The sequence below is a fragment of the Cupressus sempervirens genome, chromosome 4 (genome assembly GCF_028749045.1).
Source record: "Cupressus sempervirens isolate cs-2001-9-10 chromosome 4, ASM2874904v1, whole genome shotgun sequence".
NCBI lineage: Eukaryota > Viridiplantae > Streptophyta > Pinopsida > Cupressales > Cupressaceae > Cupressus > Cupressus sempervirens.
In genome coordinates, this window is record NC_143121.1 from 449,733 (window position 1) to 464,922 (window position 15,190).

General features: G+C 34.5%; 3 pseudogenes; 1 reads left to right on the top strand and 2 right to left on the bottom strand.

Annotated features, from left to right (window-relative positions):
- Positions 1-6,993: 6,993 nt before the first annotated feature.
- LOC149559622 (glycine dehydrogenase (decarboxylating), mitochondrial pseudogene) lies at positions 6,994-7,622 on the bottom strand (annotated as a pseudogene).
- Position 7,623: 1 nt separating this feature from the next.
- On the bottom strand, positions 7,624-8,426 carry LOC149559623 (glycine dehydrogenase (decarboxylating), mitochondrial pseudogene; annotated as a pseudogene).
- A 2,212-nt stretch (positions 8,427-10,638) lies between these two features.
- Positions 10,639-13,336, top strand: LOC149559624 (putative aldo-keto reductase 2; annotated as a pseudogene).
- The last annotated feature ends 1,854 nt before the right edge of the window (positions 13,337-15,190 follow it).

Genomic DNA, 15,190 nt, shown 5'->3' on the forward strand with positions numbered 1-15,190 from the left:
TAGAATATTTGGAAGCAAATGTTACATTAAGAGAGATGATGACATTGGCAAGTTTGATCCAAGAAGTGATGAAGGTATGTTTCTTGGTTATTCATTGAAAAGCAAGGCATATAGATGTTTTAACTATAGAACTAAGACAATAGTTGAATGTGCAAATGTAAGGATTGATGAAAAGTTTAGAATGAAGGAAAATATGGTAGATTATAATTCAAATGAAGAAGAATATAATTTGGGAATTGTTAGATAAAATGTGGTTTTCTTTGAGACTAACAATGATCTATAGAATAATATGCTATCTGTTGAGCAAAGAGGAGAAGATAGGTCCTAACAAAGAGATGATACAAGAGTTGAGATGTCAACTCCTATGTCTAATAGGAACATGACAAAGAATCACCCTCCATAGCAGATAATTGGAAGTAAAGACAAAGGTGTGATGACACGGAACATAGCTAATGAGGAATTATGTCTGATTTCTCAAGTTGAGCCTAAGAGCACAGATGAAGCATGTAAGGATGATCATTGGATTCAAGAAATGAAGGAAGGATTGGATCAGATTGTCAAGAATGAGACATGGGAGTTAGTTCCTAGACCTAAAGACAAGAATGTGATAGGAACCAAATGGGTATTCAGAAATAAGGTGAACAAACAAGGGGAAGTTGTGAGAAATAAGACCAGACTTGTTTGCAAGGATTACTTATAGAAAGAAGGCATAGATTATGAGGAGACTTATGTTCTTGTAGCTAGAATGGAATCAGTAAGAATGTTTGTGGCTTATGTAGCAAGTAAGAAGTTCAAAGTATATTAGATGGATGTCAAGTCAACTTTTCTAAATGGAGAACTTGAAGAAGTCTACATTGAGAAGCCTGATGGATTCCCTCTGATAGAAGAAAAAGAGATGGTATGAAGACTAAAGAAAGCACTATATGATTTGAAGTAAGCACCTAGAACTTGGTATGCAATGTTGGATAAGTATTTGACAAAGCTTGGATTTGTTAAATATACGACATATGGTAATTTGTATTCAAGAGAAGTTGATAATGGTTTGTTTATCATTGTAATATTTGTTGATGACATAATATTTGGAGTTAATGCTCAAGAAGGTGATAAGTTTACTAAAGAAATGAATAATGAGTTTGAAATGAGTATGATAGGAAAAATTAAGTTTTTCCTAGGAATGCAGATTGTGCTAAACAATGATGGTATTTTCATTTCATAAGCTAAGTACTTGAAAAACTTGTTGAAGAGATTTGGATTAGAGAATTGTAAGACTATTGGTACACCTATGATAACTGGTCATAAGTTATCTAGCAAAGATGAGACACCCACAGTTGAGCAGAAGAAGTATAGATCTATGATTGGAGGATTGCAATATCTAATTCACACTAGACTAGATGTAGAAAATGTAGTTGGGATTGTAGCTAGATTTCAAGTTGATTGTAAAGAGTATCATTATATAGTAGTAAAGAGGATATTTAGATATTTGAAAGGAACATATGATAATGGAATTTGGTATGGAAAATCAAGTGATTTCATTTTGTGTGCATATACTGATGCAGATTAGGCAGGTAGTATGGATGACAGAAAGAGCACCAGCGGTAGAGTATTCTTTCTTGAAGGAAGATTGGATTCTTGGCTAAGCAAGAAACAAGATTGTATTTCACAAAGTACAACTAAGTCAGAGTATGTTGCAGCAACCAATAATTGTAATCAAGTTATGTAGATGAAGCAGATACTAAAGGATATTGGAATTGAGTTTACAAAACCTATTATCATTTACTGTGATAACACAAGCAAAGTGAGTATGTCTAAGAATCCTGTATTGCATTCTAAGATGAAGCATATATCTATTATCATGTCTTGAGAGAGAAGGTTAAAAAAAAGGAGATTAGATTAGAGTATGTGAACACTAAAGGTTAGATTGTAGATATCTTTATGAAGCCCTTACATAAAGATACATTTGAGTACTTGAGAGGTACTCTTGGGGTATTTGAGTGCATCAATCTAGTGGTACAAAGCACTATTGTTAGACTGGAATGAATGTTGATGCTTCCCATATGGGAGAGTATCTAATTGAGAATTGAGTCATTGAGGACTCTTGGTATTTGGTATTGAATAGTATCTTTGGACACTCAAGTTGGTTGAAGACTTGGAAGAGTGTATTAACAATTGATATTTAACAATTAGTAATATTGAGGCCTTTGACATTGATGTCAATGGGGGAGAATATGCATGAAAAACACTCCTAAGCATTTATTGGGGAGATTTAGAAAGATTCATCTAAAGAAGCAAGAGGAATATCTCTATGGGGGAGATATGTATGGTTAGTTATTTATGGTGAATAATTGTTGCCAATCCTAAAGAAGAAGAAGTTGTTAGTGAACAACTCATGATGCCAATCTAGAAGATGATGAATAGAGTAGTGTTCTAAAGGATTTCAAATTGACGAAGAAGATTTGAGAAGATAATAGTAGCAGCAACATCAGAGTACTAGTTTGGTATTATTAGCACTTCTATGTTGGCATCAATTCCAAAGGGGGAGATTGTTAGCATGAATGTTGATGATACCACATTGGGGGAGTATCCTAAGCATTTGGGACTATTGACATGTTGCATTCATGACTATGTTTCTCATTGATGTCAACATAGTATTGTTTCTATAAAGAATGGCAAAGTAGCAATAAGAGATCTTATTGGTATAGACAATGGTTTGATTATCTAGTGATGTGTAGCTAAGGACATGTTCCAGACTATGTCTTGATGATGTGGTTAAGTACACAGAGTCTATGTGGAAGGTGTACGAAAGTTGTACCTGATTTATTGAGAGTAGTACATAAATAGGGTATTGGAGAACATTATTCTAATGTTTGTTTGCTATATTACATATGAGATGCAATGAAGAAATGTGTAATCAACCAGTGATAGAGGACACTCATACGGTGACATTAGTGAGTGGACAGTGCTATCTCTAGTATATTTGAGACCATTTTTCGACCATTATTGGTCGAAAATTTGACCCAATTTTCAACCAAACTTCGACCAACTTCGACCAACCCATTGGTCGGAATTTTTTCGGTCAAAATTTTGACCAACCTTCTAGTTGGTCAAAATTTTGACCAATACGTTGGTTGAAAAACCTCCATAGCCATGGTGCAAGTTCTACCAGGAATTGGTCAAAATTTCGACCAATGAAGGTCACAAATTTTGACCAATAAAGGTAGAAATTTTGACCAATAAAGGTCAAAAATTTTGACCAATGAAGGTAGAAATTTTGACCAATGAAGGTAGAAATTTCTACCAACAAGTAGGTGTAAATTTTTTTTCAGGCATTCTATAAAACAGTCACATGCCTTGCATATGATATGACATTTTGCATGCATCCTGCACTCTCTCATTTGGCTGATGATGGATTACAGAGAGTGATCTAAAACCATGATACTAAAAAACACACACAATCAAATCCAAAATGAACTTGCATTACAAATTGATTGTGGAAATTTGATATTGTTAATTTTGCATGCATGTCTACTAGGACAAATATATGTTTAAGTTGTGATTGTCCTGGTAGACATGCATGCAATTTTACCAATATCAAATTTCCACAATCCATTTGTAGTGCAAGTTCATTTTGGATTTGATTGTGTGTTTTTTAGCATCATGGTTTCAGATCACTCTACGTAATCCATCATTAGCTGGATGAGAGAGAGTGCAGGATGCATGCAAAATGTCATATCATACACAAGGCATGTGAACTATTTTATAGAATGCCTAAAAAACACTGACAACAACTAATATGAAAAATATATAATTAGTTATATGATTGAGACAAATCATGTACTAGTGAGTTGGTCAAAATTTTGACTAGATAAATTTTGACCAATGGGTTGGTCAAATTTGGTCAAAAATTGGGTCAAAAATTTGATCAATGAAGGTCGAAAAATGAACCCAAATGCACTAGTGCAAGTATGCTCGCCAAGTTGACTCTTTGAGTTTAGTCATCAAGTCACCCCACCAAAGTACCTCATCAAGGTCAGTCTTTAGGTTCGCTCATCGAGCTTTCTCACCAAGTTAGCTTGCCATGTTGCGTCTCTAAGTGGCCTTGCTAAGTCGGCTCGCCAACTTGCCCCACCAAGTTGCCACTTTAAGCCCACTCACCATGTTAGATCGCCAGGCCGGCTCCCCAAGTTAGCTCGCCAAGATGAAAATTGAAGTACGCTCACCAAGTCTATTTTTGGTTCATTGTCTACAGCTTAAAACAGGAATACATCTACTAAACAAAATACAAATCACTCAACAAATTTGAATGTGGTAGAAGAGTGATCAACAACACAGTGAATCGAGTCTATAGGTTTGTGGCATTGAAAGCACTTGCTAGTTTGAGAAGAGATTCAAAAGGAGGCCTGGTTGAGGATGCATTTCAATAGCAAGCAAGAGCGAAGACATGATGCATGCATCACTCTGATGAAAAGACTGGCAATGAATAACATGCAAACATATGCTTATTTTATAAACTTCAATGAAATCTATTTTCTCCTGATCAGATCAAAAGACTCCAAGACATCACTCAAGGCATTCACATCATGATCTTAGCCAAATTACAGGAAGTCATTGTAATCAAATTACTTTCTTTCAATTTAATGGGAGGAATCTCCTTTCACAACAATTCACCAAAAACAAAAAGCTCAAAACATGTAGAAAATAAAAAGTAGAGAATGCCATTTAAAGAACTTTTTTAGTGTGCTGAAGAAAGCTGGTAGGCAATACGGTACAGAACTAGATTAAACATATACCCACCATTTTAATCTCAAAAAGACATCCACTGAATTGTTATCCTATTTTAAAACAAAATCAAGATTCATGAAACTACCAATTTAAAAGGTTCATAGTGCATTCTATCCATTAAGAAAAGTGCAACTTGAGATAAAATTGTTTGAAAAGTAACCTTCTAGAACACGTGTAAAATGAAACGTACACTTTCTTCCAATTTTGGATCAGGGATGTTCTACTTCTAGATGAAGAGGTTCTGCAAGTCTAAAATAAAACTACAGTTCCAAAATCAATGACAATTTTTCTGTTTATAGTGTTACTGTTGCCACAAATACAGGAAAGATACATAAGAATATGCCCACTATTTATAAACATCAGACAGTAAGACATGAGATCTTGAAGGGAAAAGAAGAGGAGGTTCATAGAATTAAAATTACAATTAACGAAAAAAAATCATTTTGGCATATATGTGAAAAAGGAAAACTCATACAGTCTAAGCCAAGGATAAATTCCATTTTAATTTCAGGCTGGGCATAAAATGCATTCACCAAGCACAAATGATTAAATAATATCTGGAGCAAGTCTTGATCTATTTCTCTAAATTTAATAAAATTTGATAAAATTTGAACCCATCATCCAAAGAAGAGTCTTGCTTATCAACATGATGTACTTGGAGATTACCATTATCTCTACTTGTCTGATAAAAATATCTGGCAAGCTTCAAACCCAATAAGAAATAATCATCCCAGGCCTCAACAATTCTACCAAAAAGATCTCTGTGCACACACAAAAAAGCCAACAAGATAGAAAAGTTCTTTGCAAACACTTTATGGCATAATGTAACAAGGGAAGGAAAGTTTTCCACTATTTCCTCTGGCATTGCAGATACTATGGAGGATGCAAATGTAGTTGCTGCACTAGATTTCCTCTCACAATCTGTATTCTCTACAAGTGACAACATTTGGGAAAGAGATCGTTGAACAGTAGGATTGCCTTTTCCCAAAAAGTGAGTATCTATTGATTCCAAACTGGATCTCACTTGCTCTTTGGATAATATGCCTTGGGAAAAATGAAGCAAAATTCTTAATGGACTCCATTCACAAAGAAAATCTTCTGAACCATGATCGGATTGATATACTTGATTGATTTTTGGAAGCAAAGTAGTCACAATTGTGAAAGATAATGACCTTGAATTAGCCTGTGAGAGGAAATATCCACTTGTCAACATAAGGATCTGACTTCAAACTCAGAATGAACTATATGAGGAAGAACAGATACACACCTGAGCCTGCAAAAGAAAGTTCATCACACTGGCCACATAGAATGAAATCATTGTCCAGTGGGCAAGCTTCTGACTTTTGGAACTTGACTCGACAACTTGAAGGCACTTTTGCAAGACACAGATCACAAGAGGGCTAAAATGTGGAGGTGAAAGATCTGCATAATTTTTAATGAGTAAGTTATTAATCAAAAATAAAAGAGTAAATGAATAGACAAGAAACTTTATTATACAGGCCCAACTAATAATTTTCACTTTTCAGAATGAAATTGTGGTTAGTGTCAGACATCTGTTTTCCATAATTCATTGTGCATCAGAAACTACTCATCAAAGGCTAAGAAAACCATGTAGTGTTTGGAACTAGGCTGTTATTTTCTTCAAGTCAAAGGGATGAAATCATTTGAAAGAAAAAAATATTTTTTTAATAAAAATATAATTAGTGCTATAGTTAAACCCAAGACAGACAAGTCATTCTATGATTCTAGATATTTTCCAATAAAAGAAACAGACATACATGAAATGGACTGTCCACTCTAATTTGTGGAAGCTCCCCTGACAGTGCATTTGAAATATCTGTAGGTAACTCCAAAATTAAGTTGTGGGATCATATCAATGGTTGTTAGTCAAAATTTTCTCTTGAATAGGGTTGTGAGGATATTTTGTCAGCATTTGGTTCCTAATTTACTCAAGAATTGGGGTCTGATAATATTGTCTTACAAATTGTTTATTTTACAATGGAGTTGTATCTTCTATTTTATTCCTGACTAATAGAAGTTTATCTGACCCTAAGATGATCAAATCCACTTGATAAATGTTAATATCTCTTTAAGTTTTGCACTATTTTCTATATTAGGAATAAGTCAATTCTTGAACTATCTACAACTATTGATTGCCTTGTGTTTCTTTTTATTCCTGTTAGAGCCTTCATTCAACTCTATCTACCCTGCTTGTCATTCCAAAACATAAGGATTTATAATTTTTTCTCTATACACATTATCTGCCATCAAACTAGTATGTTTAATGTCCATTTTCCCATTCTCAATTTCCGTAATCTCCCTTTTTATTGATATTGGTAGAATCATGGTTGAGCCCCATGGTGCTATTTATATCATATCAAGTGGTTGTGGATTCCCTTTAGGAGTAGTAATTCCATTTATTGGTACCAGAGGTTGTGATGGTAAAAATGGTGCCAAATGCTTCTTTACTCCTATAGGCCCCATACCAGAGTGTAGAATGTAGAATGTCTTCTAAAGATTGAGATGGCATACATCCACTCCAATTCAACTCGAGCTAGTTAGTCCAACCTGCATATTCATGTTTGCACCATCCATGTACACTTGACTATCATTGTCATGAATGATTTAACATATCTTATTTAATACCCTCCACATACACAACATGCATTGAAGGATAGGTAATCATAAGTGCTACAAGGTTTCCTTATTTTCCTCTACATCCTTCATTTTCTTTAGCAACAGTTCAAACAACAACAATTTTCATTCCACACATTGTAGCACTTGCAGGATTCATTCCATGAGTTGAGACAGTAATGATAGAAGTTTTGATGCCCATCTCCCCTTGCTTAACGATAAGCATATAACCTTTACAATATCAAGGAATGGAGCATCCTCAACATTAATAGTGCCTAATTTCTTTAATCCACTAATAAATGCTCCCGCCAAACCATGTACACATTCTACATTTTTTTTCAATCCTGCCAGACCATGATAGATTGCATACATAGAAGATATATTGTAATTGATACCTGTATCATGTAGATATTTCTAGTGGCATTATCTTGCCTGATGTGTTGCTCCCTTGTCTACATTTCCATCCTTAGCATAGGATTCCTATGGGAATCCACATTAACTACAATAATCCTACCAGGCATCATTCATTTTTACTCTTAAGATGTAACCAAGCAATATCAATGAGGGGCCCCCATAGTCTAGGGGGACACCAAATCTTTGAGAAGACCCAAAGATGATATCCACCCCAAATTCCTCAGGAGGCTTCAGTATTGTTAGTGTAGAAAAATCAGAGGCCATGACAACCTTCACACCATTAGCATGAACATTCTTAACAAAATAAGAGTAATCAATAACTTCCCTCTCTATCCTAGGGTACTGAACAAGCACCCCACAAACATCCTTGGAACTATAATCAAAGTAATTTAGATCAGATTTCATGACATTCAACCCCAACCAACCTACCCTTATCTGGCACACATCAAATGTCTAAGGATGAGAGTTACTAAAAATGATAGAAGTCTTCTTATTATCTTTGGTTATATCATTACATATCACAATAGCCTCAAAACTAGTAGTGGCCTCGTCCAAAAGAAAATCATTTGACACGGGAGCCCAGTAAGATCTAATATCATGTTCTAGTGATTCAAAAAAGATTCTAGTATATCATGGAAACCATGTTAGGAGGGGACAAGGGATGACGATGGGGCTGAAACCTACGATAAATTATACTCTATTAAAAGTATTAACTTATTACTATGAAAAGAAACATTTCACTTAACAAAAAATAATATATCAAGTACCTCCATTTGAAGAAAAATTATCACTTGTTGCTCGAACATCATGGATACTTAATTGATGAGTAAGTCTTGACAATAAAGATGCCTATTTTTTGAATCTCTCATGTTTCCTTTTTGCATTCTGATCTTCTTGGAGAAGTTCTTCAATCTTTGTTGTACTCTGAGAGCTGTTTGAAGTAGAATTGAAAAATAATATATGAGGAACATAGAAAAAAAATATAACTAGTACCATGGCCATATTAGCCACATGTAATTAATCCTCACCTGACAGAGCTATAAAGTTGAGTCAGCATTTCCTTTTTGGCTTTCTCAACTTGGCAGAGCACCACAGCTTGTCAATCATTGAAGGACATGTTAATACTCATGAGAACAATACAAAAGAATGCCTATTTCTGTAGTGCTTTAATGCAAGGATGTTCTAAGGTTCTTACTTTGGGTACATTTGCAGCAAGACTATTTAGAACAACTTCCACATAACCACATACTTCCTGAGACATCAACCTCAACTCCTCCTCTGGATCAACTGGTCACCTGGCTATTGTATCCTAATTACAAAGAACATGAATAAACTAAAAATTAGCTTTGCCTCAGTATTTAATTTGTGTCTTGTTAGATAAATTAAGACGCATCATGATCAATCAACCTTGCAGAAGGAAAAAACCATTCCTAGCATTTTCATTAAATAATTAATAGAAAACCAACACAAATGTTTTTTACCACATTACATAAGTTTTTTTTAAGAATGCAGACTATAAAGTGTAGAGCTACTACAATTTTATTGTAAAGCAACTATGAGAAATAAATTGGCACATTGTTGAAAAGTCATGTGAGCTCCATATGAATGGATATTCCGAATAGTAAATGAGTCTGTGTCTCATCTCACATTCAAACTCAGTGACCTTCATTACCTAAGTTGAATTCCTTCTAAAAGGTAGCAACTAAGAGATAAAAAGATTTGTATGGTTGATAATTGATAATAGTTCCATAGGGTAGACTAAAGGGGAATCTGTTTGTCCATCTCACATTCAAACTAAGGTTTTGCATATCATCTCCACAGTTGAGTCATTGTCTTTACCTTCGAAATTCCCCTAACCCATGGACTTACTTGGAGTAATGTGCACATTTTTCAGGCTGGAAATCCTACTTCCAATGTAAGAGGACTTCTCTGGAGGTAAGTTCAGCATTTTGGACATGGGCATTAGAGCTGAGATACTATGTTCCCAGCTTGACTTTTGACTATATGAAATGATTCCTGAGACAATTTGGCTCAGAATCAGAGAGAAAATTGGGACTTGAATTAGAGTTGATAGTCTTATTTCTGGCACGGGCATCCTTGAACCTGAGGAGGAGCATCTTGGTAGTCTCTTTGCCCCTCAAAAGGCAGGCTGCTTCATCCTTTGCAAGTGAACAATATCACCACAATTTTTTGTAAGTGTCTCTAATAGCTGCAAAAATAACCAGGCAAATATTAAATCAAAGTTATCCATCAAAGTCAATCATAAATGAATTCTTACTATAGTAAATTTTTTGCACTCAGAATTCAACCAAATATCTCAATAATGATAACTTAAAATAAATCAAAATGTATATGGAAATTTATAATATTATTCAATACTAACCGTTAGAGAAAGAATTTGGATCTTAGGATTCTTATTGGCAATGCGTTTCTTAATTACTTTGATTACTTCCTTTGCTTGTCTGTTCCAACACAATCATATTGACCAATATAGACCCTTCATTACTATCACCATATCCAAATGTCCATTTATAAGAAAGAATTTAGAAGACAGAGCTGTTAACCTGCTTTATAAAAACCATACCAACATCTCTTATGCGAACTCTATTCATATAACAAAGATGGGATTACATTCTCCGAACATGGACTACCATTAATGCATAATACATAGCAACTACCAATAAAATAATGTCAAATTGGATTTACAAAAGAGGATAACAGTGTATCAATATTTGCAAAGCATAATCAAGAAATCTGAACCTAAGGTGGATTAAAGCAATTTAGCATGATTCTATGCCTTGTAACTCAGAGATGAAGGTATTTCCAAATATTTTGTATGACTTCTCATGTTAGACAAAAGATTATACAGACACATCTTATAAATATAGCCAAGATAGAATATATGACAAAAGGAGTAAGATTTCTTTGTGCCATTCAAGGTTCTTGGATAGGTAGCATGAATAAAATGAAATGCTTTAATTTCCTTAAAAATTCTTGAAATCCATGTTTGATTGTGACTACCATACATGTTGATTTGAGCATGCCTGGCTCCCAGTTACTGCTATGATATAGTTTAAGATTACTGCTGTAACTGATAAGTGGTGATGTAGATGAGCAAATTTGGATAACAGTTTCTATATGTTAGGTGTCGAGAAGCTTCACTTTACAATTTAAAAAATGGTTCTACCATACATGCTGTTTTATTTTGTGTCATCTTGGAAATCATTGGATCATTCATGTAAACAAACCTAACAAGCTCTCTTGTGTGTTTATACTTAAGTTCTAACGTTTCTTTTCCAGCCTACACTAGAAGACTCTTCTGAAAAGTAATTCAACATTATAACATAATTATGAGCTGCGGAAGCATCAACTGTACCAAATCCTTACATAGCTGAAAACTATATAACCCATCACTGAAAAGTGATCAATATTACTCAAAATATGCATTTGTTAAAACCATTTATTGATCAAAAGATGCACATCTTGTTTCCAGCTCGTACTATTTCCATTTCTTAATCTATTAATTCTCTGAGCTTGCTTGTTCTAACACCATGCATAATGCTTTTATTGTTCCTTCCTAAATAGGCTCTAAAAGGTATTAGAGAGAAGGTGCATATTGTAACTAAGTTTGGATTGACTTGGAGTAATGGAGAATTTGGTGTGAAGGGAGATCTTGCATATGTCAGGGCTGCCTGTGAAGCAAGCCTCAAGAGGCTTGATATAGACTACATTGATCTTTATTACCAGCATAGGGTGGATATTACTGTACCCATAGAAGCTACTATAAGTCTTCGGATTCCAAACCCTTAACCTTGCACCAAAATACTATTTTTTCATGGCGCTGTAAGTTTTAAGATTCAAAATCTGTACTACTATGACAGGTTTTTTATTTTAATCTTATTTATAAAATTTTGGTCAATGGTTTTTCTCCAAAAACTACATAGTTGAATCTTGAATTTGATTTGATGTGAGAAATATATTTTACATATCAATTCTTGAGATTGATAAGTATGAAATATTTTCTATAGCAAGTCAAATTGTGATTTTACTACAAGGATTCAACTGTGTGGTTTTCTAGTGAAATGCATTGACACAAGTTATTTTAATAGTGGTTCAAAAGAACTCATTTTTAATAAGAATGAATGGAACACATAGTACTCATTACATTTAGATGATGCTCATAAGGTGAAGCATTAAACCTTTCTAGAAGGTCACTAAGTGCAATACTACTCCAACTTATTGTCATGAGAGATGAGTTCTTATGAAGCTAATGTAACATGAGTCAATGAATTTTTCTCAGAAACAACAAAATCAAAATTTCAAACCTCTAATTTCACTAGAAAATATGTGTCTAATAATCAAGGTTGTATGGCTTTGGAGGGAAAGATTGTATCCCTCTGGCTCTTTACCAACGCCTAGCAAAACATAAGAAATCTGATAACAAGCAAATCAGTTTTCCTTTTATATAGATGGGTGAACTGAAGAAGTTGGTAGAAGAGGGAAATATAAAATATGTGGGTCTGTTTGAAGCCTCTACTTCAACAATCTGTAGGGCCCATGCAGTGCATCCAATCACTGTTGTGCAACTTGAATGGTCTCTCTGGAGTAGGGATTCTAAGGCCCAAATTATTCCCACCTCTAGGTAAAAGTTGTGATGATATAATACCTCAATAGTCAGTGATTCAATGTTTACTTTATAGATTGCAGAGAACTGAGAATAAATATTTGTGAATTGGGTTGACAGTATATACCAAAAGTTGAAGTTTTTAATAAGATTTTTTTTTGAACTTTGTTCCATTTGAACTTAGATAAGGAATACAAGCTTACTTATATTTATTTTATTTCATTTTATTCCATTCATAGGGAGTTGGGGATTGGGATTGTTCCATACAGTCCTTTAGGCATGGGTTTCTTTAGCACAGGAGGAAAACTTCTTCAAAGTGTGACAGATAATGACTTCGTAAGGTAAAGGATAGGATTTTTTTTTTCCATTTAATAATTGTACCATTTTAAAGATGATCTGATGTTGAGTTCAAACATTGAGACTAAACAACAAAGTAAAATCTAAACAAAAATCTACATGACAAGACTGACAATAAAGGTGAAAATTAATTTGATTTGATTTCGTCATTGTTGATTGTTTCATATCATAATAATTGATCTGTTAAACAGGGGAATCTGAGGTTTTAAGGTGAGAATCTTGAGCGGAACCAAGATCTATTACTAAAGCTAAGTAAGATCAGTTTAAGAAAAGGGTGCAGCCCAAGCCAAGTTGCTCTTGCATGGGTTCAAGACCAGGGAAATGATGTTGTGCCCATTCCTGGAAGCACCAAGATGAAGAACCTGGATGATAATATCTTCTCTCTCGGTAAAAATGACAGCAGATGACATGAATGAAATCAAGGCCATCTTTCCTGTAGATGCTGCAGCTGGAGACCAACACAGAGCTGTTGATTTGCAATTGACCTGAATAAATTCAGAAACGCCCCCATACAACACTCTCCATTGAATTAAAGCACGTAAATGTTTGTGTTCTAGAGCAGAACATTTGCAATTGAGCTAGATGAATAAAGGGCTTTGAAGAGTTAGTAGCGTTAAAAAAAAAAGAATCTAAATAAATGGATTTTTTAGCCTTGTACTATATCAGTTATAAATGCTCATTATTGAAAATGTAGTATTTTTAAAGTCTATTAATAGAGTATTTTTAGAGCCTATTAATAGAGAGCTTTTGGTAAATGACTCTATAAAGAGTTTTATAAACCTGGTGGAAATATATTTCGTTAATAGTAATGATACTGGCATTTTAACATTTATGCATGACAATATTTATGGACTAGTGATAAACCCAAACCCTTCCACATGGATCTTAAACAGGAGTTAGTAATAAAGATCCAATAAATGAGTCGTAATGTCTCCAAGGTTCTCTCAGAGAGTTCGATATTCAACCATTGTTACTCCACATAACTTGTGGGCTTGGACATCAGGATAACAATATGCCATTTATTATCAGTGCATGCCAAGGATACATTAGAGGTTTTCACCCCATATGTCAAAAAATTCACATTTCAAAGTAGATAATCTAGAATGTCCATCCGGTGCCAATTACATGTTTTATTATCAAGACAAAGCACAAGAACCCGTAGCTACAAATAAATCCAAATTTCCTTGAATTTCCTTGAAACAATATGAAACACACTCAGAGAAGTGGTATAACATTGAATAAGACCCATATTACATTACAAAAACCATATAAAAATCTCAAAGTCTTTCTAATACAAATTTCAAACTCGTTTATGATCATATTAATTTAAACAAAAATAAGTATATAATGGTAAGAAGTTGCATGCAAAAATTAATTATAATATTGCATTCAAATTCATTGATATGCACAGAAGTAGTGCCATGTAGAGTGCAGGAAGGGTCTACGTTGTATGGGTATGTCTCTCTTGATACAGAGGTGTGACACCTGAGAAAGAAATGGTAGCCCTCATTCACTATGTTGTGTACACAGATGTCACTTTTCTTGATACTTTAGAGTCTTAGACACTAATAAAATTATTGTAGGGAAAGTCAGTCAACTTACTAAATCTGTTATGAAACCTCCATTCTAAACGACATTATCATATTAGACTTTGTGATCCAACGTATTGAAGAAATTACCTTAATATTGAAGAATTAATACAAGTGATGTTGCAGGTGTAGTGGGATTGCTTCCAAATTCTGACTCTTCCACAATACCACTCTAAATATATAGTCCATGTCTAGTTCCTTTGTGCTCATTCCATTAGGAAGACTCCAGTCGAAGGAGTGAACCAGTGAAGCCAAAATTAAATGAAGCATCTTATCAGCCAAAGGAAGCCCTAGGCATATTCTTCTACCTACTCCAAATGGTATAAGCTCAAAATCTTGTCCCTTAAAGTCCACAGTAGCTCCCTCTCCCTCCAAAAACCTCTCTCGCATAAATTTGGAAGGCTCCTTCCAACATAACAGGATCCCTTACAATCGCCCACACATTAACCCATACTTGTGTGTCTTTGGGGATCACAAACCCCCTATTTCACAAGATCTTGATGCTTTATGAGGGATCAAAAGAGGACCAGGAGGATACAGTCGAAGCACTTCTTTCATCATTGCATGAAGGTAAGGTAGATGATCAATATAAGATTCCTCCACTCTTTTACTATGACCTACAACCTCCTCTAACTCCCCTTGGACTTTTTCCATTTTATCTAGATTATGAATGAGTTTTACCATTGCCCATTCTATTGTTGCACTAGTGATGTCGAAACCAACAATTAACAGATCCTGCATTATCAAAACACCCCATCCTCATTAACCAACACTGCCACTCTCATCTTCAACC